Source organism: Rattus norvegicus, chromosome 1 (genome assembly GCF_021556685.1).
Source record: "Rattus norvegicus strain SHRSP/BbbUtx chromosome 1, alternate assembly SHRSP_T2T, whole genome shotgun sequence".
In the NCBI taxonomy this organism is placed as follows: Eukaryota; Metazoa; Chordata; class Mammalia; order Rodentia; family Muridae; genus Rattus; species Rattus norvegicus.
The window spans coordinates 247,289,427-247,314,527 of record NC_141534.1 but is presented as its reverse complement, the minus strand read 5'-3'; the positions used below and the strand labels follow the sequence as shown (position 1 = coordinate 247,314,527).

General features: G+C 43.6%; 1 long non-coding RNA gene across 1 annotated transcript; it reads left to right on the top strand.

Moving 5' to 3' along the window:
• The first annotated feature begins 3,996 nt into the window (after positions 1-3,996).
• LOC134485232 (uncharacterized) lies at positions 3,997-23,426 on the top strand. Its single transcript, XR_015653258.1, has 4 exons — positions 3,997-4,065; positions 6,708-7,899; positions 19,626-19,678; positions 20,973-23,426. It is a non-coding gene; the product is annotated as an uncharacterized LOC134485232 (long non-coding RNA).
• Positions 23,427-25,101: the final 1,675 nt, after the last annotated feature.

Below are 25,101 nucleotides of genomic sequence, written 5' to 3'. Positions count from 1 at the left end.
TGGGAAGGTGGGAGAGATAGAAAAATGGCTGGTGCGTGTACTATGGGGAGAGACAGAATTGGAGAGGTGATGGTGACAGGTGAGAGAGAGACACACAGAGAGAGAGAGAGAGAGAGAGAGAGAGAGAGAGAGAGAGAGAGAGACAGAGACAGAGAGAGAGACAGAGAGGGGGTACAGAGAGATAGAGAGAGAAAGACAGAGACAGAAAGAGACAGAGAAAGACAGAGACAGAGAGAAGGAAAGAGAGACAGACAAAGAGAGAGGGGCAGAAAGAGAGAGAGAGACAGACAGACACAGAGAAAGACAGAGATAGCAAAAGAAAGACAGAGAGACACAGAAAGAGAGAGAGAGAAAGACAGACAGAGAGAGAGAAAGACAGAGAGAGAGGGAGAGAGAGAGAAAGAGAGAGAAAGAGAGAGAGAGAGAGAACAGAAGGTGGGATGTTGTATAGCAGCCTGGAGCTTATGCAGACTCAGACTTAGCCCCTGAACCTGCCACCAATCCTCAGGATCCCCCTAGCTCTGGGCAATGATGGAGGTCCACGATAAGGAAAGGTTCACTTTTTGGATTGGATCTCCTCAAGGGGCCACTGCAGTCCTTGATGCTCCTGGAGGCCTTGGTGTCTGTGCTCCAATGCTTCCATGAAGCTTGAGGTCCATGTGGGCTTATGCAGTCGGTACTGGTACTGGTGCCTGGTGCCTTGGTGATGTCTTTGGGCTTTCCTGCCTCCAGGCCCATGCTGATGTGAATGGCTTGTGTGGCCATGTGAGGTCATGGTGGGGTGATGGTCTGTGCAGCCACTAAGGGCCATGAGTGGGTTGGTGGTCCTGATATGGCTAGGGTCCATGTTGATGTCTGTGTCCTGTGTTACCACTGGAGCCCATGTGAACGTCCCTGGTCTGGGCTGCAAACAGAAACCCTGTTAGTGTACGTGGGCATGGGAGAGCTGGTCCTGGTCCTCTCAAGCTATTTCCTGACTTTCCTCCATTGATGGTTTCCGGTGGGGATGCAGACAGAGAAAGACTCATCCTCTGCATTCGGGGCTGACCACTAGGAATTTGACTATGCCCAGTGAGTATATGAACCATACAGAATGGACTTCTATCCTCCCCGCTTTTCTCTGGTGGGGGAGCAGATGTGGGAAGACTGGGAGGTGAGCATGATGGGGTGCATGATGTGAGATTCCCAAATAATTTTTTAAATGAAAAGAAGAGAGAAAGGTTGGGAAGGTAAGAGAATGCTCTCTTCAGACTCAAGTCATCTGTGCGGTTTGAATACAAAGTGTCACCCACAGGCTGATGTGTTTGAACACTTGGTCTGGAGCTGGTGACATTGTTTGGAAAAGTCATGGACCTTGGTAGGGACAGGTGTGCCTTTCTAGAAAAAGTAGATCACCGGAAGTGGATCTTAAGGTTTCCAAGCCTGACCCCATTTCCTGGTCTCTGTGCAACCTGGTTGTGGCTAAAATGTGACTGGCTGCTTCCTGCTTCTACTGACATGCCCTCCTTGAGGGATTTAATCCCCTTGAATCAAACCACAATAGATTCTTTCTTTCTTTTGCTTTCTTGTTTTTCTTGCAAGAAAAGTAACTAATGCAGAGGTCTGGAACCAAGAAATGGGGCCAGTGCTGTGATGAACCTGACCATGTGGTTCCTGGGCGTTTGCAACTGGTTTGCTGAAGGAATTGGAGGAATGTGGAACTTGGTAAGAAAGGACCTAGAAGTCTGTGAGCAGAGCTTAATGAGTCATTCTGTAAGTGACCCCTTAACTTGTGAGAATTCAAATTTATTGGAAAGGACAGAGCCTGAACTGAGAATGAAGGGTTCCCTGCTCAAAATCGACCGCCTAAGAAAGCATCCTTAAAGATTGAAGATTCAGCCAACAAGGCATACAGAGACCCCTACAGCAGTGGTCCAAAGGGCTAGGCTCTACCCCAAGCTAGAAAGAACTGTGGCACTGGTTTTTCAGGCATGGATGATTGGGGACATAGTGGTGGCTTCTTCCAAGGCTCCTGAGGGTATCGTGGCCATGCACCGTATGCCAGTATTAGGGCTCCTTAAAGGAGGCCCCAGGACCAATTGGATAAAGCTGGAAAGGACAAGTAGATTGCAACAGAGATGCCAGGGTGGGACAGATGCCAGCATCTTGGTCATCAGTTAAGGAAAGCTGTAGGCAGAGTGACGTTTGTCTGAGAGAGGCTGTGGCTGGCAGAGCTGGGGGAAAGAAGCCTCCCAGCCCTTCGGAGCTCAGGTGATCATTAAACCCAGGCTGGGTTGGGTGTAGAGCTACAGACCTTGGAGTTTGCTCTGCTGGCTTTTGTTCTTGTCTTACCTAGCTTGTCCTTGTTACGTCCCGTTTCTCCATTTTAGAACAGGCATGCTTATTGTACAGTATTGTGTATTGGAACTTTGCGACTTACTTTTTAATGTTACAGGGGCGGGGCTCGAAGTTAGGAAATTGCACCGAGTGTCAGAAGACACTGGTCTTAGAACTTTTGAATAGTGTTAGGACTGTTAAAGTCCCCGGTAGGGACTTCTGAGGTTGACTACATCTTTCACCATGAAATGGTCATAAGGGTATGGGTACCAGGGAGTTATGATTTGAGTGTGAAATGTCTCTCAAAGGTTTATGAATTTAAACATTTGGTATCCTGCTAATGGTTGATGCTAATGGTGGAGGTGAGTCACTGAGGGTGGCCTTGGGGTCATTTAGCGGCCCTAATTCCCGGCTTTTCTATGCTTCCTGACTGTGTGTGCTGTGTGACCGGCTGCCTCTGGTTGTGGCTGTCATGCCTTCGCCATCTCAGTGGACTATATCCCTTTAAACTGTAGGCAAAAACAACCCTGGCTTCCTTAGATTATTTCTTTTTAAAAATTTATATTTTTATTAAGTTTTTGAGAATTTTATACATGCATACAATGACTTTGATGTACTTACCCTTCAATCCTAAATCCTCCTGAAGGTCCCCACCAAACCAATCCAACCTTATGTTCTCTTTTGCTTTTTTTTTAAGTTTTAAAAATAGTTTTAGGTTATAATATAATTACATCATTTCCCCCCTTTCCTTTCCTCCCTCTAAACCCTCCCATTAGCTCCTGCCTTGCTTCCCCTCAAATTCATGGTCTTTATTTCTTTGTTATATTTCTTTGTGTGTGTGTGTGTGTGTGTGTGTGTGTGTCTGTGTGTGTGTTCATAAATACATAAATAACATCCTCTCTGTATACTATTACTTGTCTGCATATGTTGTGTCTTTTAAAATTAATTATTTTACTTATATACATCCCAAATGTTGCCACCCCCTTCCCCATCTCCCCTCACAAGGTTCTTCTGTATCCCCTTCCCCCTATCCTCCACAGACTCTTTTGCCTGTACTTTGACCAGTTGTAAGTTTCTAAATTTACCGCCATCCACCACAAAAAGAAAATTTTCTGATGAGGTCAGATAGCTGCACTAAACTATGGGACCAGGGATACAAATTTAGAGGGCAGTGTGATACTGTGTCCACTTTTTTTTTTTTTTTTGGTTCTTCTTTTCGGAGCTGGGGACCGAACCCAGGGCCTTGCGCTTCCTAGGCAAGCGCTCTACCACTGAGCTAAATCCCCAACCCCGATACTGTGTCCACTTAACAAAATAACAATAGTAGGTTCAACCCTGGGGCCTATGAGCTCCCCAACTATTGGTTCATGGGTTGCTCCTATGACATCCACGCCACTGCTGCACCCATGGGCATATCTGACTGTTGATTCCCCTCACCCCGCCCCCAGCATCTGGCATAGCACCATCCAGCATGATGAAAGCAGGAAGGAAGCTTCTCGGTCAGTACCAACTTGATTTCTTCATATCCTGTGACCGAAGTGTATGGTGTCTTTGGTGTCTTCAAATAGGGTCATACCGTCATGTCAACGCCAACGGCAACAGCTGTGTAATTTGGGGGGGGGAAAGGGGTTTCTCTGGGACATTCCCTTAAATTGCTTCTTGTCATATATTTTATCACAGCAACGGGAAAAGTAACTACAGGACTCATTTCATTGTCGTTGTAGTGGAGATTGAGCTTCAGTTTTCGAGGTGAGGTCATCATTCAGATCACAGCGGCATCTCTTCAAATATCTACCACCTCTGTATAGCTATTCTTCAGTAGATTGCCTATTTGTATCCTGACCATAGTGTTTGCTCTTTGTAGAAAATCTCCATCAATTTTGGATACTAATCCTTCATCAGTTCTGTTTGCAGAAAAATCTATTTTCTAAATTTTTCATTTATTCTTTTCCCACTTTCCCAAAGAGAAGATATCTCATTTTAGTGTACTTAGGTTTATAATATTTTCATGTAGAACTCGTACCTCTGAGAAGGCAGCTCCATTACTCCAAGGTCATAAAGATAAGATTCTTTTGGACTGGAACTCCAAGGTCATAATGATATCATTTCCTCTGTTCTGGCAAAACCGCTCCATTGGTAAAGGCTTTTCCAGGCAAGCCTGAGAGCTTGAGATTAATCCTCAAATGGAAGGAGAGAACCAACTCCCACAAGTTAGCCTCTGACTTCCACACCTGCACTGTGGCGCACATGCATGCAAACAAATAAATAAATGCTTTAAAAGATTTGAAAATATTGTTAAGAACTCTAATTTTTTCTCTAGACATTAAAATGTTCCCTTTTATACTTACATTATTAATCATTATGGACTTGATTTTGGAGTATAATATGAAAAAAGTATTAATTTTCTTTACTTTTCCGTCATAATAATAGAAAATCTCCTAGCACCACTTATCGAATGCTCCCATCTTAAGAAGAGTGCTACAGGACTGGAGAGATGGCTCAGTGGTTAAGAGCACTGGCTGTTCTTCCAGAGGTACTGAATTCAATTTCCAGTAACCACCTAGTGGCTCACAACCATCTGTAATGGGATCTGATGCCCTCTTCTGGTGTGACTGAAGACAGCTACAGTGTACTCACATGCATAAAATAAATAAATAAATCTTAAAAAAAAAAAAAGTGCTACAGTCCCACATCAAGCTCCCAAAAATGCAGGACTCTGTTTCAGATTAATTTTAGGTCACATCCTCTGCCAATATCATATCAATGTAATATTTAATAGCTGCCACTGACCCCTAATCCTTAGTAACACAGGTAACTGATAAAATTTTTACATTTAACTGACAAGAAAGCAAGTAAACAATTCTTTCTAAACAAGATGACTAAGTTTTTTCTTCCAAGATCAAGGCATTAGACACTAAGTAACAAAACATCAGACTGGGAAGAAGCAATTGTATCACCTGGAAAGTTCCATTTAATAGATTTTTATCTTTACGTACCTTTGCTGTTGGAGATAAGATAAAAACAAAATACCAACTATGAGTGACAGTAGCCAATCTCTTCTAAGTATTAAAACATTTTTTATTAATGAGTACTTCTGCCCCCCCCTGCTTATTACTGTTCTCTTTAGTACATTTAGGAGATGGAACATATATGTCCATCAACAGATGAATGAAAAATGAAAAAAATAGTACATAGTGTTCAGCTCTAAAGAAAAATGAAATCCTCCAAACTTGCAGGGAAATGTATGTTCTTAGAAAGAATGATATTAAATAAGGTCACCCAAAATTAGGAAAAAAAGAAACAACCATGTTTTTCCTCCTATGTAGATCCTAGCTTATAATGAATACATACATGTATGTGTGGCTGTAAATGTGGGCATAGTAAAACATTTACAAAGGAGACCAAAAAAGGATAATATTGGATGATGAGGAAGAATGGAATGCAGGCCAAAGAGCACATGAGCAGTGAAAAGGGACAGGTGGCAGGTCAACTATCCTTTGCTTTCCTTTTAAAGGTATTTATTTTCATTTTATGTGTCTGAGCGTTTTGCTTGCATGCATGTCTGCACACCATGTGTGTACAGTGCCCACGGAGGCCAGAAGAGGGCATTGGAGCCTCAGGAACACAGAGCATTGTCTATTGTGAATCACCAGGTGGGTGCTGGGAATGAAACCCAGGTCCTCTGGAAGAGCAGCCAGTGCACTTAACTGCTGAGTCAGTGCCCTGCATCCATCCCATGTGTTTTTCTTTCTTTCCTTTTCTACTTTGTTTTTCTTTTGGGGTGGATAAATGTATAGAAGTATAATCTATAGTGAAAGTGTAAACTGTAAGTGACTTCATTCTAACTTTATAGAAGTGTTTGAGTGGCTACCTTAATCTAGCTCCATGATGCCATTATATACATATATGTCATGAATGATATATATCCATCAAAAATTATAGGTATATATATGATATATATGCTTTAATTTTTTAAAAAACTTTATGTGCTTGTATGTACTTGTGTGCATGCATGTGTGCCATGTGTGTGCAGGTGCCAGCAGAGGTCAGAAGAGGTCACTGGAGCCTGGAACTGGAGGTGCAGGTGGCTGTGCATCATGGGGCTGCTGAAACTGAGCCTGACCCCTGGAAGATCAGTGGGCATCTTTAACTTCCGAACCATCTCTTCGAGCTCCAAGAACAAGTGCTTTTTGATTTGACAACATAAACCATTGCCCAAAGATGGTTTTTAAATACTAGCTGCCTTTCACTGACCTTCTGGGTATAACGTCACACTTCAGTTTCTATTTGCAGTTATTTCCAGTCGGAGTTCTTTTGATGTTTAAGTACAAAAAGTGAGCGCTGACTTTTTTTTTTTTTTTTTTTTTTTTTTTTTTTTTTTTTTTACACAGGTGCAGGTCTAAGCGCCGAAATGAGCAGAGGAAAGAGTGTCTGCTCTGCCCACAGTCCCCATATGGCTAAAGTTACAGCCAGCTACACAGGGATTCTTGGTGGCCGTTTTGTACTGTAGCTGTAATGGATTTTCATCAGTCCTACACTATTTACTTGTCCTGGCATTTCCATTCTTTAAAAAACAGTCCTTAACGATCAGGGGTGTTTACTTCCTTCCCACAATGGGCATGTAAGAATTTCCTTAGGAGCAATTTACTAAAAGAACAGAGTGGAATGACCTCCAGAGGGCTGTACTCCAGCATCGGAGTGAGAACAGGAAGTAAATGAGGGCACAGATGTACCTGGGGTCTCTCTGTGACAAACGGAGAAAATTCCCACCACGTTCAAATAGATCCATGTGCCATGGTTAAAAAAAGAAGAAGAAGAAGAATAAAAAGTTCAAACAATCAGCAGTTCAAACACAAATGAATTTCAAAGTTCTATCAGAACAAATATCGCGGTAACAATCTAGATCTTTCCAGGAAAGGGAGATAGAGCCCCGAGCGTTCTTCCTGACAGTCCTGTGTTACGCTCTAGAAGAATCTGCCATTGCTGCACTTGCTGTTGTTGCTCCATTAGCAACTTTCTCTCCCAAGGACAACAGGAAGAACCAGGATCATGGAGGAAGTGGTCCCAATCCACAAAGTTGCCCTGGAAAATCTGTGCATCTTCTGAGCCTCAAAGAGCAGAGATCAAAGGTGGTCACCTGTGGCTCCAGCGACTTACCAGCCCCTCTCAGGAAACATCTCCGTCAGACTCCAGGGTCTCTCCGACCGGGTCTCTTCTAGCTGCAGTGACAGCGGCGGCTGTGGCTATAGGCCTGTTTTTAAGTTTTTAAAGTTAGGGTCTTAGCCATGATGAAGTATCTGTCAAGAACAACTTAAGGGAGAGAGGGCTTGTTCTGACTCATGGTTCAAAAGAAGTCCATCGTGGCTGTGCGTGCGGGCGTGCGTGTAGAACATATCCAGTGTCCACCGTGGCTGGAAGAGGCTTTTAGATCCCCTGGAGCTGTAGTAAGAGACAACCAGGGAGCCTTCTGACAGGGAGCCAGATCAGCAAGCAGTTTGACTGCTACTCAGCTCCTGTTCTCTCTTCCTAAAGTCCAGGAAGTCCCTCCCACAATGAAGATGGGTCTTCCCACATCAGCTAACGGTAAGCACTTCCCACAGACATCCTCACTGTCCCAGCCTTTCTGGGTGGTAATAGATGTTGTCACATTGACACTAGCCATCATAGAATAATACAAAGAACACGGGTGACGGCGACTTCGCACATACGTGTCATTATCCACTGTTTTCACTTTTTTCTTCCTCTACTGCCTTTCTTGTTCTCCCTCCCCGTGCAGCCGCCTGCCTGCCTGCCTTCCAGTCAGTCACCCTTTTGGCTTGCCATCATCTTTCTTAAGATCTCTTCTTCCCCTCTTCTCATCCGCTTTCTAGTTTTGTGACGTGCAAGCATAAACTTAGGTCCCATATATGACAGAAAATGGGATGCTTTTTCTGAGTCTGTCATATTTTACTGAGCATGATCATTGTCAGCTGCATCTTTTTTTTTTTTCAGATGACATAATTTCAATTTTCTTCCAGCTCTGTGAGATTCTCTGCAGATGTATTGTTGCCCTACCTTGTCCACTCCCTGGATGTCATGAAGAGTACCACTGTACACACGGTGTCCAAGTATCTTGTGGTGTGTGGACTTAGCATCCTTTGGGAATCTGTCAAAGAGTGGGATAGATGGACACTTCACATTTCCTTCTTTTAAAAAAATCTATTTATTTATTTTGTGTATGTGAGTACACTGTAGCTGTCTTCAGACACACCAGAAGAGGGCATCGGATCCCATTACAGATGGTTGTGAGCCACCATGTGGTTGCTGGGAATTGAACTCAGGACCTCTGGAAGAGCAGTCAGTGCTCTTAACCTCTGAGTCATCTCTTCAACCTTCTTTTTAAAAAAATTAAAGATTCACTTTAAATTATTTACTTATTCATTCATTTATTCTCTGTGTGTGCATGTATGTGTATAATGCATGCACACGTGTGCCCACAGAGGCTAGAAGAGGGTGTCAGATCCCACAGAGCTGGGGTTATAGGCAGTTGGGGAGCCTCCTGATGGGTGCAAGACCAGCAAGCAGCCTTTAATTGCTGAGCCATTCTCCAACCCCTTCAGCCCCTACTTTACACAGCCTTAAAAAAAATCAGGGGACTGGAAAGATGGTTTGGTGTTTGAGAGAACTTGTTGACTTAGGTTTGGTTCCCAGAATTCACATGTTTTATAAGGTGATTCATATCTTTTCCTGACCTCCATGGGTACCAGACATGCATGTGGGCACTTATCTACCTGCACACACACACACACACACACACACACACACACACACCACATACACAAATACACACATACAAATATACACTCACAAACACACATACACATTAATAAAAAAGTACATTTAAAAATATTTTCAATCGCAAACAAAAATTCCTCTTTCCTGTTTTGAAGGCACGTTTAAACATATTGCCTTTCCCTCCCAGTGTGAAGGCATAAGAGAGAGGCACAGGTTGATACTTGCATGAGAATGTCTATTAAATGACTGCTTCTATGCCTACCTCTGTAAAATGTAAGGTTTGACTGTTTCAAACTACCAGAAGCCAGCATAGCTCTGACACTTCTTGGGGAAGACAGCCACCTAGTGGAAATAGTTCCGCAAATATTTGAGGATCAGCAAATAAAAGGAATCCGAGTGCTCAGCCCAACCGAAAACTGCAGTGTTGATTTAAGGGTGTTAAAGAAAATGGCTAGGCTGGTTATGTTGGCATGTGTAAAACTTTACCCAGCACTCGGGAGGCAGAGGAAGGAGGTCTCTGTGAGTTCAGGGCCAGCCTGGCCGATATAGTGAGCGCCAGGCCAGACAGATCTATGTACCTTGTCTCGACAAAACAAAACAATAAAAAAGAAGGGCTTGGGGATGTAGCTTAGCAGAAGAGTGGTTGCTTAGCATGTACGAGGCCTTTGGTTCAGTCTCTAGTACTAAATAATAAACCTCAGCCCCCAAAGCAGTAAACAAAACCCCGAAACCAAAACAAGACAAAATCCACATTCAGATACTACTTAAGTGGATCTGAAAGTGGTGAGAGGAGCGGGTACGGTGGGGTGGGGTGGAGCGGGGCGCGACGGGGCGGGGCTGGGCTGGGCGGGGCCGAGTCGGGTGAGCATTGGCCTTTATTCCCTGGTTCTGGAAATAGAGCCAGCCTTTAGATTAGAGAATAGGAAACTCACAAGCACTGGACTGAGTTTGCCTTGAGGTAGATGGGTGTGTGTCGGTGCGTCTTTACGAGCAGTTTGTTCTCACCATCTATAGTGGTAGAGGTTGAACCCATGGTGTTGCATATTCTACCAGTGGTCCTCAACCTTCCTAATGCTACGACCCTTTAGACCCTTTAATACACTTCCTCATGCTGTGGCGATCCCCAGCCATAACGTTATTTTTGTTGCTACTTCATTAACTGTAATTTTGCTACTGCTGTGAATCATAACGTAAATATCTGTGTTTTCCGATGGTCCCAGGTGACCCCAGTGAGAGGGCGCGATTCTGACCCCCGAGGGGTGGAGACCCACAGGTTGAGAAGTGCTGTTTTAGGCAGATGCTCTGACTGCAAGGTACATTCCCAGCCACCATTAACGTTTAACTGCTGCGGTCTATTCGCCGATCACTGGATTTTTAGAATGGATGAATTCTTCAATTTAGACTTAACACTTTAGTAACAATTTAATAACAAAGGCTACTGAAATTATAAATAGTGTGGCAGTAGGTTCGGTTACGGGTGCTTGAGCTACGTTAGATTTTATATGCAGTTTTTTAAAATTTCCTTCTAAATTAGAACTAATTCACAATTATGAGTCATCAGAAATGGGGGAGGGGCTGCGGTTTTCAGTGGTAGAGCCCACACCTTGAATGCACAAAATCCTGGGTTTTCTTCCTCATACTAAAGAGGGGCACAGGTTTTGACAAACTTTGATAGTTTGGGGCTTTTGAATTGAATGCAAATCCAGGAATCTGGGAGAGATCCCCCCAGCAGAACATCTGGCTCTGTCAGGGCAGATGCTGACGCTTTAAACATCTGTCTGTGTAGCTCCAAGAGAGAAGTTTGATGCTATGCTACAGAGTTTGATTGCGTTTTTAGTTTATTAGCATTCTTATTATGATCACGTACAATGTGTTCATTTTGGCATATGCAAAATATCCTCAGGCCCATTTGTGGAGCCGGACGAGAACTTCGTAGAGGGTTTCTGCCTTTGCAAGGGTCTCTGAGCTTGAACTCAGGACATCTCAGTGGCCCTGGTCATAGTTTTAAAATATGCCTCATGTACCGTGGATTTCTTTCTTGACAGAATGAAGCATTTGTCTCTTGAAAAGTTTTGTAATCAATTGCATCACTTCTCAATTAAAAGAAAACAAACAAACTATGGCCTATGGGACAGGGTAGAATAGAAGGTAGGACCTCCAGGAGGTATAAAGAATCCTGGGATAGAGCCAGGCATGGGAGATTCTCCCAGGAAGATGCAGAGACGAGTGCATGGTAATGAGCACAGGTAACCAGCCACGTGGCAATGCAGATTAAAATAATTGGGTATCTTAAGTTATGATCTAGCCAGAGAAGAGCCTGGGTGTATTTGTTGAGTCTGAGTCTTATTTCTAGGAGCATGGAGCTGGGAGGAAGAACCAGGACTTAACTTCTACAGCAATTTTTTTCTCTTATAAAATCAACACTTCAAGTCATTCCAATAAATACCTTAAAATACTTAAAATACATTAATATATAAAATAAGATACAATAAACACTTTAAAACAAGACATTTCAGCTAGTCAGTGTTAGATATAGAGCAGCAACTAAGGCAGTCACTTGAAGTTTTTCAGATGGCCTTTCCCAGCATCATCGGACTCTAGAGTAACTTTCTTTTTCTTCATATTAAAAAGTGTGTGATCAAATGACATAGCCTCACATTGTCTCGTCTTTGGACATGGCTTCTGCCATGCTCTGCAGGCTGGCCTTCTGGACTGAAGACCCTCCTGCCTCAACCTTTCAAGTAGCCGGCTACACAGACATGCTTACCATGCCCAGCTTGCTTCGAGCTCTTTGAAAATGTCTTCTTATCCTAAGCTTAGTGTATGGATTGGGTGCATCTTGATTATTGTCACAGTTTTCTTTTCCCCATTTCTCACACTGCAATGATACATTGGTTGCTGGCTACATTTGTTCAGTGTGTGTGAAAAAAGCCCTCTTAATAGTTTTTCCTCTGAGCTCCATCTGGATTCCTGAGATATGAGCCTGAGAGTCATTGCTATAGACTTTGGCAAGTCTGAGCTCCTTAATAGCCTGTGAGGAATTGAGTGTCTGGCTTCTGCTCATGAGTGCCCTCCATGCCTTGGGCCCCATCTGACTGCAGTTGACCACCTTTGGCAGGCCACGTATCTTTTGTAAGCCACCCCATCGACATTTTAATGGAAGGCTCACAGTTAAGTTTCTGCCTCTCAGAGCTCTTGGTGTGTGTGTGTGTGTATGTGTGTTTGTGTGTGAGTGTGTGTATGTTGTGTGTGAGTGTGTGTGTTTGTGTGTGTGTGTTTGTGTGTGTGAGTGTGTGTGTGTCTGTTTGTGTGTGTATGTGTTTGTGTGTGTGTGTGTTTGTGTGTGTGTGTTTGTGTGTGTGTATGTTTGTGTGTGAGTGTGTGTATGTTGTGTGTGAGTGTGTGTGTATGTTTGTGTGTGAGTGTGTGTGTATGTTGTGTGTGAGTGTGTGTGTTTGTGTGTGTGTGAGTGTGTGTCTGTTTGTGTTTATGTGTGTGTGTGTGTTTGTGTGTGTGAGTGTGTGCAGGAGCTGATGCAGAGCCCATGGAGGAGTACTGCTTCCTGACTTGTTCCTCATGGTCCAGGCAGTCCTCATTCCCATCTGCTGGGTCTGTGAGCAAGGGCCGCTCAGGCAGAGCTAATTCTGAGAGCTGCAGCTGCTGCCCACAAGGGAAAGGCCATACTAACAGAACGGCCTAGAGGACCAGTGTGTGTGATCTGCTCACCTAGAGATAATTGTTTAACAAAGAGACTTCTTAGGCAGAATCTTACCCTTTTCCTTTACCTTTAAAAACAAACGAGAGAGAGAGAGAGAGAGAGAGAGAGAGAGAGAGAGAGAGAGAGAGAGAATGAGAGTGTGTCACGATGATTCTTTCTTCTATCTCCAGTACTAGAGAGGCTAAATCAGGGAGATTTGAGGTCAGTCCCAGCTGCACTGGAAAACTCTGAACACTCTCAAAACAAAAACAAAACAAAAACCCCAATTCAAAACAGTAGAAAGTAAATGACATCCACTGTTGAAGACAGAAAGAAAACACTGTAATTGAGACTCTGTGATACTAACTGTAGGGCTTTTGGTCAATTTTTGTTTTTGTCTCTGTTTATTTTATTTTTTTTCTGGAAACAGATTAGTCAACCCAGGTGATAACTTGGAAGCCCAAGTGTTACTTTTCCTTTAAACGGAAAATTGAGAATGATTCTCAAAATTCACACCAATAGTTAAAAAGCACTTCTAAGAATGGATATGTGTAGTTGCATGTATGTACAGGTGTAGCTATATATAACTGGAATGCTTACATTTCTTCTTTTCTGTTTTTATTGATGTGCACATTATAAACCTTAAAATGGCTCTGTGGACCTGGTTCAGCGGTACAGCACTTGTCCGGTTTGTACAAGGCCTTGGTGCAATGCCTAGCAGCACGTATGCACACCACACACACACACACACACACACACACACACACACACACAATTTACATACAGTAAAATACATGAATCTTGGAGCCTGGAGAAATGGCTCAGTGGTTAAGAGCACTGCTGTTCTTGCGGGGGACCCAAGTTCCACTCCCAGCACTGACCCTGGGCAGTTTACAACTAACTGTACTTAGTTCCAGGGAATCTGACATCCTCTTCTGGCCTTCACGGTCCCTGCATCCATGGGGTGCACATACACACAAGACAGGCACATACATGTACGCAAAAATGTCAAGATTGCATAGCGGGCATAGGTGCTTGCTGCCGACCAGAGTTCAAGCCCCAGAACCCAGGCTGGGGACAGAGCACGCTCCTCAGTCAATCTTTGTGGAAAGTGAGAGTCAGCACGGGCTGGTCTAGCCACTTCTCATATTCTGTACCGCGTGTGCTTTCTGTGTCTTGCTGAGTTTGTCTGTGCGTTAGTGTGAACATCTGTGTTTTACTTTTTTCTTCCTGAGTAGTATTGCATCACACAGAACCACAGCTTTGTTTTTGTTTTTGTTTTTCTTTCTTGTTTTTTGTTCTCTCGATGGAAATGTGGTTGTTTTCAACATTTTTGTCTGTTATGTATAAAATTGCTTTGACCATTATTTTGGGTTCAAGTCTTTGGATGTGTATTTTCGTCTCTCTCCGTAGATGCCAGAAATAAGCTTCCCGGACCATAGAGTACACGTGGTCAATGTTATGAGGATCTGCCAGTTGTTCATAGTGTTTGTACCGTGTGTTTATGACTTTCAGAGGGTCTGCCCTTTCTCCAAAATTTTATATGTATTTGCCATTCCTGTGAATACATTACACATTCACAGGATCCACAAACTGCATTTATTTTTAATGCTGCTTTGTATTATTGTTTGTGCATTAGTTTTAAATTGTGCCCTGTTTATACAGATGTAATAGCCTCATGGTTCTTGGAACTTAATATTGGCTTAAGATACAAACTCATATTCTTTAGTTATAACTAGGACATTTACCCTAAAGGATAAATGTAACTCTAACACTCCAACACCTCCACCCCCACCCCCGTGTGTGTGTACCTGCGTGTGTATGTGTGTACCTGTTTGTGCATGTATATGTGTGTGCATCTGTTTGTGTATGTGTGTGTATATGTCTGTATGTGTATATATGTGTGTATGTGTGCCTGTTTGTGTATATGTGTGTGTATGTGTGTATATATGTATCTGAATGTGTGTATGTTTCTGTTTGTACACGTGTACATGTGCATGTGTACCTGTTTGTACATATGTACCTGTTTGTACATATGTATATGTGTGTGTATGTATGTGTGTATGTGTGCATGTGGAAGTCAGAGGTTGACATTGATTGTCTTTCTCAATCACTTCCACCTTTAAAATAATATAGAATGTATTTGTCGGGATAGGAATCATGTGCCATGGGGTGCATGCAGAGGCCAGAGGGCAAATTTTCAAGCCAGTTTCTCTCTCTCTCTCTCTCTCTCTCTCTCTCTCTCTAATACATTTTTTATTAGATTTATTTCTTTATTTACATTTCAAATGTTATTCTCCTTCCCGATTTCCTGACTATAAGCCACCATCCCCTCCCCCACCCCCCATATGGGTATTCCCCCTTACTGCCCCCCCCATATTCCCCTGCACTGGGGGTCCAGCTTTGGCAGGATCAAGGGCTCCCCCTTCCACTGGTGCCCCAACAAGGCTCTTCTCTGCTACGTATGCAGTTTGAGCCCTGGATCAGTCCATGTATGGTCTTTCCGTAGTGGTTTAGTCCCTGGGAGCTCTGGTTGGTTGGCATTGTTGTTTTTATGGGGTTGCAAGCTCCTTCAACTCTTTTAATCCTTCCTCTAATTCCCCCCAAGGGGTTCCTGTTCTCAGTTCTCTGTTTTGACCATGTGGGGCCCAGGAATTGAACCACTCAGTGTGGGTTTTGGGAACAGAACTCAGGGCTCTTTGCAAGAGCAATGTGTTCTCTTAACTGCTGAGCCATCTCTCCTGTCCCTAGATTTAAACAGAAAGGAAACCTTTCAGGTTACAAACCTCTCCCTGAACCCCAAGACCTATCTTAAAAAATGATCTGTTCTAGCAGATTAATTAAAGGTGGCCCATGCCTTTAATCCCAGCACTTGGGAGGCATAGCAGGAGGATCTCTGTGAGTTCAAGGCCAGCCTGGTCTACATAGTATCAGGACTGTCAGGACTGTCTACATAAAGAGACTCTGCTTCAAAAAACAGAACAAAGCATTACTTTTTCTAATTTTTCTAATACAACATGGGTCAAAACGACAAACGTTCCTGTTGTCTAGTTATGTCTAATTCCTATTGCATTAATTTAGATTTTGAAGAAAAAACAAAATGTATAGATTGTGATCTCTAAGATTGTTCTTCTAATTCTTCTGATTCCATATCTAGAATCTCTGGGTCTGTTCATAGCAGGCAGAACCACAGTCTCAGAGGAAGGAGCCGTGTACTGACAGGTTTTCTCTTAAAATCGGTTGTTTGTGTGGAAGAAAGTCACACAAGAATTTTTTGCATTATCGATGGTGGTCCCTGTCTGGATGGTGTCTTGGGTGTCCTTCTCTTGGAAAGAGGCTAGGTAAAATGTGGAGGTTGGTTTCCATGGAAACAAGACAAGAGTTAGAAGCAGCTAAGTAGATTTATATACATGGGCTATAAATGAACGTACAAGCATAGTGTGGGATGAAAAAATTATCTTTATGCAAAAATAATACATTTTACAAGAACATGTACAAGCAAGTATTCCTGTGGGAGGGTGGCTGGGGGAGGGCAGAGGAAGAAGTGGGGAATGGTATTTAAAGGGTGAATAAATACGATATGAATGAGGCCTGGCACAGGTTGAAGTGATGATTGACCCAGCCCCATGGACCTGGAACTCTGCCCCCTCCCCACCCCCTCCACGCCCCCCCACCCCCCAAGGCTCGCACACAAGCGGGCTTCTGACCTCTTTCATCATGGTTCACTTGGCAGTTATATCTAATCTCTTTAGGTAAAAGTGTTTCAAACAAGTTTGGCAATACCTACCTGACTTACAAAAATCTCACTTTTGATTTTGCCTTGTTCAGGAGCTGTGAAGGCCTTATGGCTGACTTTATAGTCTTTCCAAGCCACAAGAAGAAAAAAAAAGCCAATCCCAGAGAAACAGACAGACAGACAGATAGACAGACAACAAGAACAACAATAACAGACAGCACTTGGGAGATGAAGGCAGGAAGATCAAGAGTTGAAGATAATCTTCATTATATATTGAGTTTAAGGCTAGCCTGGGCTATATGATACCATGTCTCTAAAAACAAAACAAAGCAAAACAGAATAGGAAGGTCTGTGAGACATTTTTACTGTCTTTAAAACAATATATTTTGGGCTGGGGAGATGGCTCAGTGGTTAAGAGCACTGACTGTTCTTTCAGAGGTCCTGAGTTCAATTCCCAGCAGCCACATAGTGATTCACAACGATCTGTAATGAGATCTGATGCCCTCTTCTGGTGTGTCTGAAGAACACGTTTAAATCCAACACCTTGTAAATGAATGTGAAAGAAATCCAGTAGATTTTAGACATCGAATGAAATATTGCATGCAGACTAGAGAAAGGTTAGAAAAAAAGTCTTGGGGTGTGCTTGACCCTGCTTGATCTAGTCCTCATATCCGACGTCCAAAACTTAAATACTCCAGCCTTTTGTGCAAGTGTCGGGAACTCAGAATTTCACTGGGTCCCCTGCAGCAATTAAGGAAAAAAAATGTCAAACGCAGAATCTGAAAGGAGGTAACCAGCAACTAAAGCATTTCCTTTTATAATTCTTCCAGCCATGTGGAGGTTTTCCACAGCCTTGGACGAAAATCTTATCGGTTACTCTTTAACTGTGTTAAAAGTAGAAAACCTAGTGGTCCGGGCGGTGCCTATCACTTCGATCAAACGTGGATCTGTCTCGTCAGCTGGTTGCTTATCACGTGGAATGGCTGCGGAGAGCTGACACTGGGATGGATTGAAGCGGGAACCCTGCATTCCTAGGAAACTCCTGCCATTGACTGTGGTAGGGGAGCTTACAGCAGTGATCATCTTCATTGCTTATTAAAGTGTAATAGTGACAGAATGCAATAACCGCTAAGGAAGCCTCCTTATGGAAGAAACTGAATTTCTCCTTAAAATCATTTTACACTGACCACTAAGCACACGTGCATCCGGGTTTGTAAGAAATAAGTTACCCAGCAAATCACATTTTGCTCATGTTATTTTTATATAGTTAACTTAAAATTCAATTTTAAATCACCCTCAATTTAGATTCATTTTTAAAACTCTTACTTAGGCAGAAGGCAAGAAAATGCATATGAGAAAACCAATGGTTGTGGGTGATAAAAACATTCTTTCAATTCAGTAGGAGGGAAAGAGAACAGGAGGGAGAGAGAGAGACAGAGAGAGAGAGAGAGAGAGAGAGAGAGAGAGAGAGAGAGAGAGAGAGAGAGATACTGGGCAGGGACAGAAGGCAGTTTGAATGTGGCCTTTTATTTTTGTTTCAGTGAGGTGCCTTGGTGTGTGTGTGGATGTAAAGTGAGGAACAATGAGGACCTTTGCCTTTCATTTTGGTTAATGCTTTTCTGAGGCTACAAACCCATTCTGAGAAAGGGTATGTTACACATTCTTTGCCAAGAAAAATCAGCTAATGACTACAAAACAACAACAACAACAAAAACCAAAAAAACCAAAAACCAAAAAAAAAAAAGGAAGAAAGAAAGAAAAGAAAAGAAAGAAAAAAGGGAAACAGTCAGCAGTCACTGTCCATGTTAGGAGAAAAACATGTCTTCCCTTACGTCATATACCAGGAAGCCACAGTTCCTACCACTTTCCTTCAGCAAGCTGCAGGCTGCTCTTGGCCTCTCTGGCCCAGAGTTCTTGGTAGGGAGGGAGTAATAGACCTAGTTTACCAATGCTGAACAGGAAGAACTCTTCCGGCTTCCAAGTTTTGTCACTGAGACAGGGAGCCAACCATTAGGGCTGCAGAGAGAAAAGCAAACCCAGTTCTTCCCATCGGTAATCCAAGAGGGGGGACAGGATTACTATGAAGCTCTCATTCTCTTCCAGGACTCTGTCTTTTTATTTAAGAATGGATCGTTCTTATTAAGCTGCCCCATCTTAAATCATGCGCTTTCTTATTTCTCATCTACAGAATGAAATTGTGTACCTACTGCATGATGATGCATGGTAAAATAGATCAGTACTGTCATGACTGGGTTAGACTCATCCCTGGGACTGTGTGAATCAGTGGTTCTAGTCTCACATGAGTAATGGGATCATTATTACTACTGCTGCTGCTGCTGCTGCTACTGCTGCTACTACTACTATTATTATTTAGCATCCTAAAAGCTGGCCCCTCTCCTGGTCCTCCTCCCCTTCTCCTCTGGGAGGGTGGGACTCCCCTGGATATCTCCCCACCCTGGCTCATCAAGTCTCTGCAGGATTAGGCACATTCTAATCCTGAGTTCAGACAAGGCAGCCCTGTTAGGGAATGGATACCACAGCTCTCTGAAGCTTTAGGGAGAGCCTCTGGACCCACATGAGGGAGAACTACACATCTGCCATATGTATTCTGGAGGCTTCTGTCTAGCCTGTGCATGCCTTTTGGCTGGTGGCTCAGTCTCTGAGAACCCCGAGGGTCCAGGTTAATTGACTGTTGGTCTTCTTGTGGGGTTCCCATCCCTGTCAAGACCTTCAATCCTTCAGGATTTTATTATTATAAATAGAAGATAAGAGGCTCCTGGGTAGGCAGGGGCTGAAGTTTACCACCACTATTAACTTAGAAAAGGTAGGGGAAGCCATGAAGAATGGATGGCAGGAGAGTATAATTTTAATTCAGGATAGCTCTCCATGAAGCTCATTAATTCAACAAATACGATTATTAAACCCACACTTCACATCAGGCATTTAAAAAAGGAAGTAGAGGTAAATAAAATCTTGTGCTTTCTTGGCACCTGTGTCAGAATGATAACTTAGCAAGTGCATCGTTAATGTAAGGTCTAATTATGGAGTGTGCCGTGAAGGGCTGGTGAGAGGCAGTGATGATAGTGTGGTTCAATCTTACAGGAAGTATCCGGAGCAGTATTCTCCAGCAGTGTGGTATTCTCACAGAGATACAAGTAAGTAAGGGAAATGTGTCTGAGGGAGAGGCAACCCAGGAAGAGGGAGGCCCTGGTGTTGATGTGTCTGACATGCCTGAGTGGCGACCAAAAGGCCAGCAATAATGGAGGGTGGGTAAAAGACAGGAGGTAGACACCCATGTGGATGAGGCCAGAGCATGCACAGCTCCGTAAGTTGTTAAAGGCTTTGGATTTAATTGTAATAAAAACCACTGGTGAAGCTGGAGAGCTGACTGTAGCTAAGAGCACTCTCTCCTCTTACAGAGGACCAGGGTTATGTTCCCAGCATCCACACAGCAGCTTACAACTACCTCTGACTCCAACTCCAGAGGATCCAATGACCTCTTCTGAGCCCCTTGGTCACCAGCCATGCATCTGATACACATACATACACACAGGCAAAAAAAAACCACACACACAAATTAAATAAAAATCTTTAAAAAGCACAACAGGGCTGGAGAGATGGCTCAGCCGTTAAAGGCTAGGCTCACAACCAAAAATAAAAAGCACAACAAACTAGCTCCCGAACCCCTAACGAAGAACTGGGAGCCAGATGTGGTGACACCTGCAAACCCAGGACACCGAGGCAGCAAGGTTGTGGGTTTGAAGCTAGCCTGGGCTACATAGAAAGTTCCAGGTTGTATAGGAAGATCCAGTCTCAAAACCAAGCCAAACCAAACAACATTGGAATATTTGAGAAAAAGTCATATGCGAACTTCCCAGCTGTTCCTTGAAAATTAGATCTAGGAAGGAAAAGATGAGGCAAACGGGTAATTATTGCGATGGCTCAGGCACACAGAACGCTGGCTGGGACCAAGCTACAAGGGACATAACAGGGTTTGGAATATAAAGAGGTTGGAGCAAGTAGCGTTTGCTAATGGACCAAATGTGGCATGCGGGAGAAAAAGAAAAGGAGTCAAGGGGCTGGGGATTTAGCTCAGTGGTAGAGCGCTTACCTAGGAAGCGCAAGGCCCTGGGTTCGGTCCCCAGCTCCGGAAAAAAAAAAAAAAAAAAAAAAAAAAAGAAAAGGAGTCAAGAATAATTGTTTTTGAATGACATAAACAGGAGAATGGAAATGCCATTAATTAAAACTAACACCAGGAACAAACTGTTTGGGAGAGAAAAATCAAGTGGTTTTGTGCTTTTAAACTTTGAAATGCAGTCTTGATTATATATATATATCAATGGCCACAAAGTTCTTTAAATTACATTTGTTCTCTCTCCCTCCCCCTCACCTTCCCCTCTCCCTCCTCCTCCCTCTCTCCCCCTCTCTGTGACCATGTATGTGCTACAGTACAGATGTGGAGGTCAGAGGATAATTCAAAGGATAACTCATCTCTCATCTGGGGACTTCAGAGATCCACTCAGGTCTTCAGGCTTGGTGGCAGGCGCCTTCCCAGGCTGAGACGAGGCTCTAGCTTCACAATTTTCTTTCTATCCCCTTATTTTCACCACCAGAATTTCATCTACGTATAAAACGTCTCTCCTGAGTCCTAGTAGCTTGAAGAAGCAAAATACAGGGAAGTAAGAAGGTTCGAGAAGTATCCAAGAGGTGAAATCACAAAAACTGAGCAGACAGTAAAGGTCGGAAGGCAGGGACTAGAACCTGTGCAGATGGGGGCTGCAGGTCGGGGAACGAAAATAATCCCCAACTCCCATCTCCAGCAGCCCCTCCCCCTTCATACTAGGGCCAGGCTTCCGGCTTTGGACAGTATTTTAGTACGCCTACTGCAGACACACAATGTTAATGTAGAAGGAGAAATATTTCTGCTCTGACAATAGTGGCTTGCTCAGGGAGGGTTGAGTTTTCCTATGTAACAGAAAGATCAAGCCAGCAGTGCAGGTTAGACCATTATCTATAGGTCTTCTGGACTCATGGCAACAAGATGGCTACTACTGATCCAGCCACCACATGCACAGTGCGGCCTGAAAGACAGAAGGATGTTGCACGTTACAACACCGGCTTTGTCAGGTAACACTTTCCACGTTTTCTTCTTGAGCGCCAACTACACTTTTAAGTACTCGTACCTCCAGGAGAGATGGGGTACGACTACTTGGCTTCTTTGCATCTGTGGTAGAACATGGCAGCAAGAAAGACAAGAGTATCTGATTGCGAAACAGTGGTGCTTGCCACACCGCTGGTGACTGAGTTCTGCCAGCATCTGTTGGGTCCTTCCCACCAGATAGACTCTGATCTCCGTCTGTTTGAACAGTGCTCACGAAAGCCTCACTTGGTTTCTTTCCCTTGGTTATTTAAACCCATTGCCTAATCAATCAATTTCTGGATGTTCTTGTGTGGGAAGCTTTGAGACATGTCTCTGTACCTTGGTGGGAGAAGGAATTAAATTACTTATGTCTTCAGGAGCAAAGTGCGTCCATAAAACCAGTACACGGCCATTTTACAATTTCCAACTGTGTTTGCCGCAGGGAAAAGTGTAGACAGTAGTGACTTGCTAGAGAGAAAAACATACAAACTCCTCGAAATGGGAGGGGTTTGATATTTTTGAAGATTTTAAAGGCTAGCTAGTTGCTGGAGGGAATTGGGAAGTCAATGAGAGATGGGAGGGAGGTTGAATCGGTTGAGAAGCTAGGTCTTGTACGATAGTGATAAAGAGCCTGGGTTTTTAATTCTAATTTTACTTTTGCTTTATTATTATTATTATTATTATTATTATTATTATTATTATTATTATTATTGGTTTTATAGCCCAGGCTGGTCTTGAGTTTGTAGCACTTCTGTTTCGAGCTTCCTGAGTGCTGGGAATACAGCCGTGTACTTCCACGGCTGGCTTTACGTCAGTTTCAATGGGACACTGCTGGACAGTGGTGACCAGATATACTTTGGAAGACTAATTCTCTCTGGCTCCTGTGGGATGGATTGGGAGGAATGAGGAGTCAAGGTGAGATCAAGGTAAGAGCTATTTATCACCAATGTTGAGAAGAGGAAATAAAGCTACTTCGGATGGGGCCAAAACCTCAGAGGAAAGAATATTGTGAGTTTGAGATATGTTTTGGAGGCAGAATTGGCAAACACCGGTGCTGAGTTAGATCTGCGAGGCAGGAAGTGGGGGCCGTAAGTGTTTATTTCCAGGTTTCTGGTTTGTGTAACTTGTCGAATAGAGGTGTCATCTGCTGAACTTTCCAAGATGGCAACAGGCTTGAAGGGAGAGAGCAGACCAAAACGTTTCTTTGTTAAAGAAACTTTATAAAAGGAATCTTTAAAAAAAACTCATCAGATAACTGGAAAGATGGCCCCGCAATTAAGAACATTGGCTACTCTTTCAGAGAACCTGGGTTCCATTCCCAGCACCCACCTGACCGTCCACGCTCTGTAACTCCAGATCCAGGGGAATCTTCTGACCTCTTCTGGCAGCTATGGGTACTGCAGGCACATAGTGCTCGGAGGCACATGCCAGGAAAACACCCATACCCATACAATAAAAGTAAGTCAATCTTAAAAATTGATCGGAGCTCTAGGTAGCAATTCTGGCCTTGAAGTCACCATATAGTCTAAGATGTCCTCAAATGCGATCTGTCTACCCCATCCACCGTGGTGCTGGGGTTACAGGTGTGTAGCTCCCCATATGGCTTTTCAACTTTGTTTTCTTTTCTCCTGAGAACTCACTCTGTAGACTACTCGGGTGCTTTTCTACTTTTTATGCCCTTGTCCTTATACTGTTTTATCTTGGGCAAGTTCACCTTGCTAAAATCCCACTGTGAAGATTAAACGAGTTAACACAGTGTCATACAGTTTCTGGAACATGATCTTTGCGATGTTATATTTCGCCATTATTATCTAAGTTTAAATCTATTTGCTTCTATCTCCTCCATAGCCCTGTGTGTCCCTCCAAGGTAGAAACTTCATCTTCTCCACTTTTAAATTTTCCAAAACCAGGTATAATTGATTATTCTCCCAACGTACCACACCTCAGTCCGGATCTGAGGAGTGACTCTTACCGTTTCCCTAACTGCCCTGGTGAATATCTAGCTTTCGAGTGAGTAAGTGGTGCTCGTGGCTCAAACCACTTGCAGCATGCTTAAAATCTCCGTGGTTTTTCGAGAGTTCAGCGGTTCAAAATTAGATTAGGGACCTTCGAAACACCTGGAAATGTTTACTTTCTATTTTGAACATATCGATTGTAGTAAATGTACAGTTAAATACATGGGAAGCAGTATCACGGTGTATCTAATATTTATTTATTTTACGTACACAAGTACAGTGTAGCTGTCTTTAGACACACTAGAAGCGAACATCGGAAGCATGGCTTATCTAATTATTGGCAAGGGAATCTGCAGAACACCGACAGAACAGGCCACGGAGCTGGCTTCTTTATGAAAGTCACTCCTTTGGAACAAATTATACACGGCATTTTCTCCCCCCAGACAAAGACGATGCCGCTGAGAACTAGTCTGACCCTATACTTAGCCAACATTTCTCCTTCCGCAGTCCATAACAATGAAGGCAACAACGACAGCTGTAGGTGTGTGCTCTGTGCTCTGTGTCTACTGTGCTGGACACTGGGTTAGTATTTCGTGTTCGTGGGATTTGATAGCCTAGCAACCCGTTTGCCTAACAAGCGAAAAACTAATTTTAGCGGACATTTTTAGCTTCCCTTTGGCTGCTATTAGCAAATGACCACAACCACAGCCTAGACACCGGAAATCCAAAATCAGGCTGTCAGGAGGGCTGATTTTTTTGGAGGTTCCCCTTCCGGCATGGGGGATATTGCGTTAGTTTGTGGCGGAACCACTCCAGTCTGAATTTATCTGCATCCAGCACGTATAGTGAAAGTCCTAACCGTGGCAGTGCCCACAGGCAAGGCTTGGCCAATCACCACAACATGCCAATTAATGAGAGGAGCGATGAGGCCTTGTCTAGCACGCGTGCAGCCCCGTATGAGGCCCCAGGTTCAGCCTTGATTATGGGAGCCAGGGAAGAACAGATCAGGGAGTTCAGCGACCACAAGTCTGTTTGGGGTTCCTGGCATTAGCTTTAGGTTTAGGTAGAGAAGGAATTAAGGCACAAAGCGAGGGGTTTGCATGATTAAGCAACCCTGGTCAAAGTGTAGTTTGCTTGATCACTGTGCCAGTCAGCCTCAGCAAAGCGGTCAGTGTCAGAAGTCCCGACTGCTGTCATAGTTTGGAGGGACCAACGCACTTCCTACAAGAGCATCTCTTCGGTGCCATGACCAGCATGGAAAATTACTTGTCTTCTGGGGATGGGCTGTGGTCTGTCCTGTGAAGTGTAGCTGTTTATAACGAGTCTCTGCCTTCAGCCTGGAGGAGAATGAGGCAGTTTGGGCAGACACTCCTTGGGTGATTAAGCCAAGCAGAGGTCTGACCAAAGAACTGGAGAAAGTCGTGAGATGAGGGCAGATGCCGGGATTTCTTTCTGCTTGCAATTCCCTCGTGAGTGTCGTTAC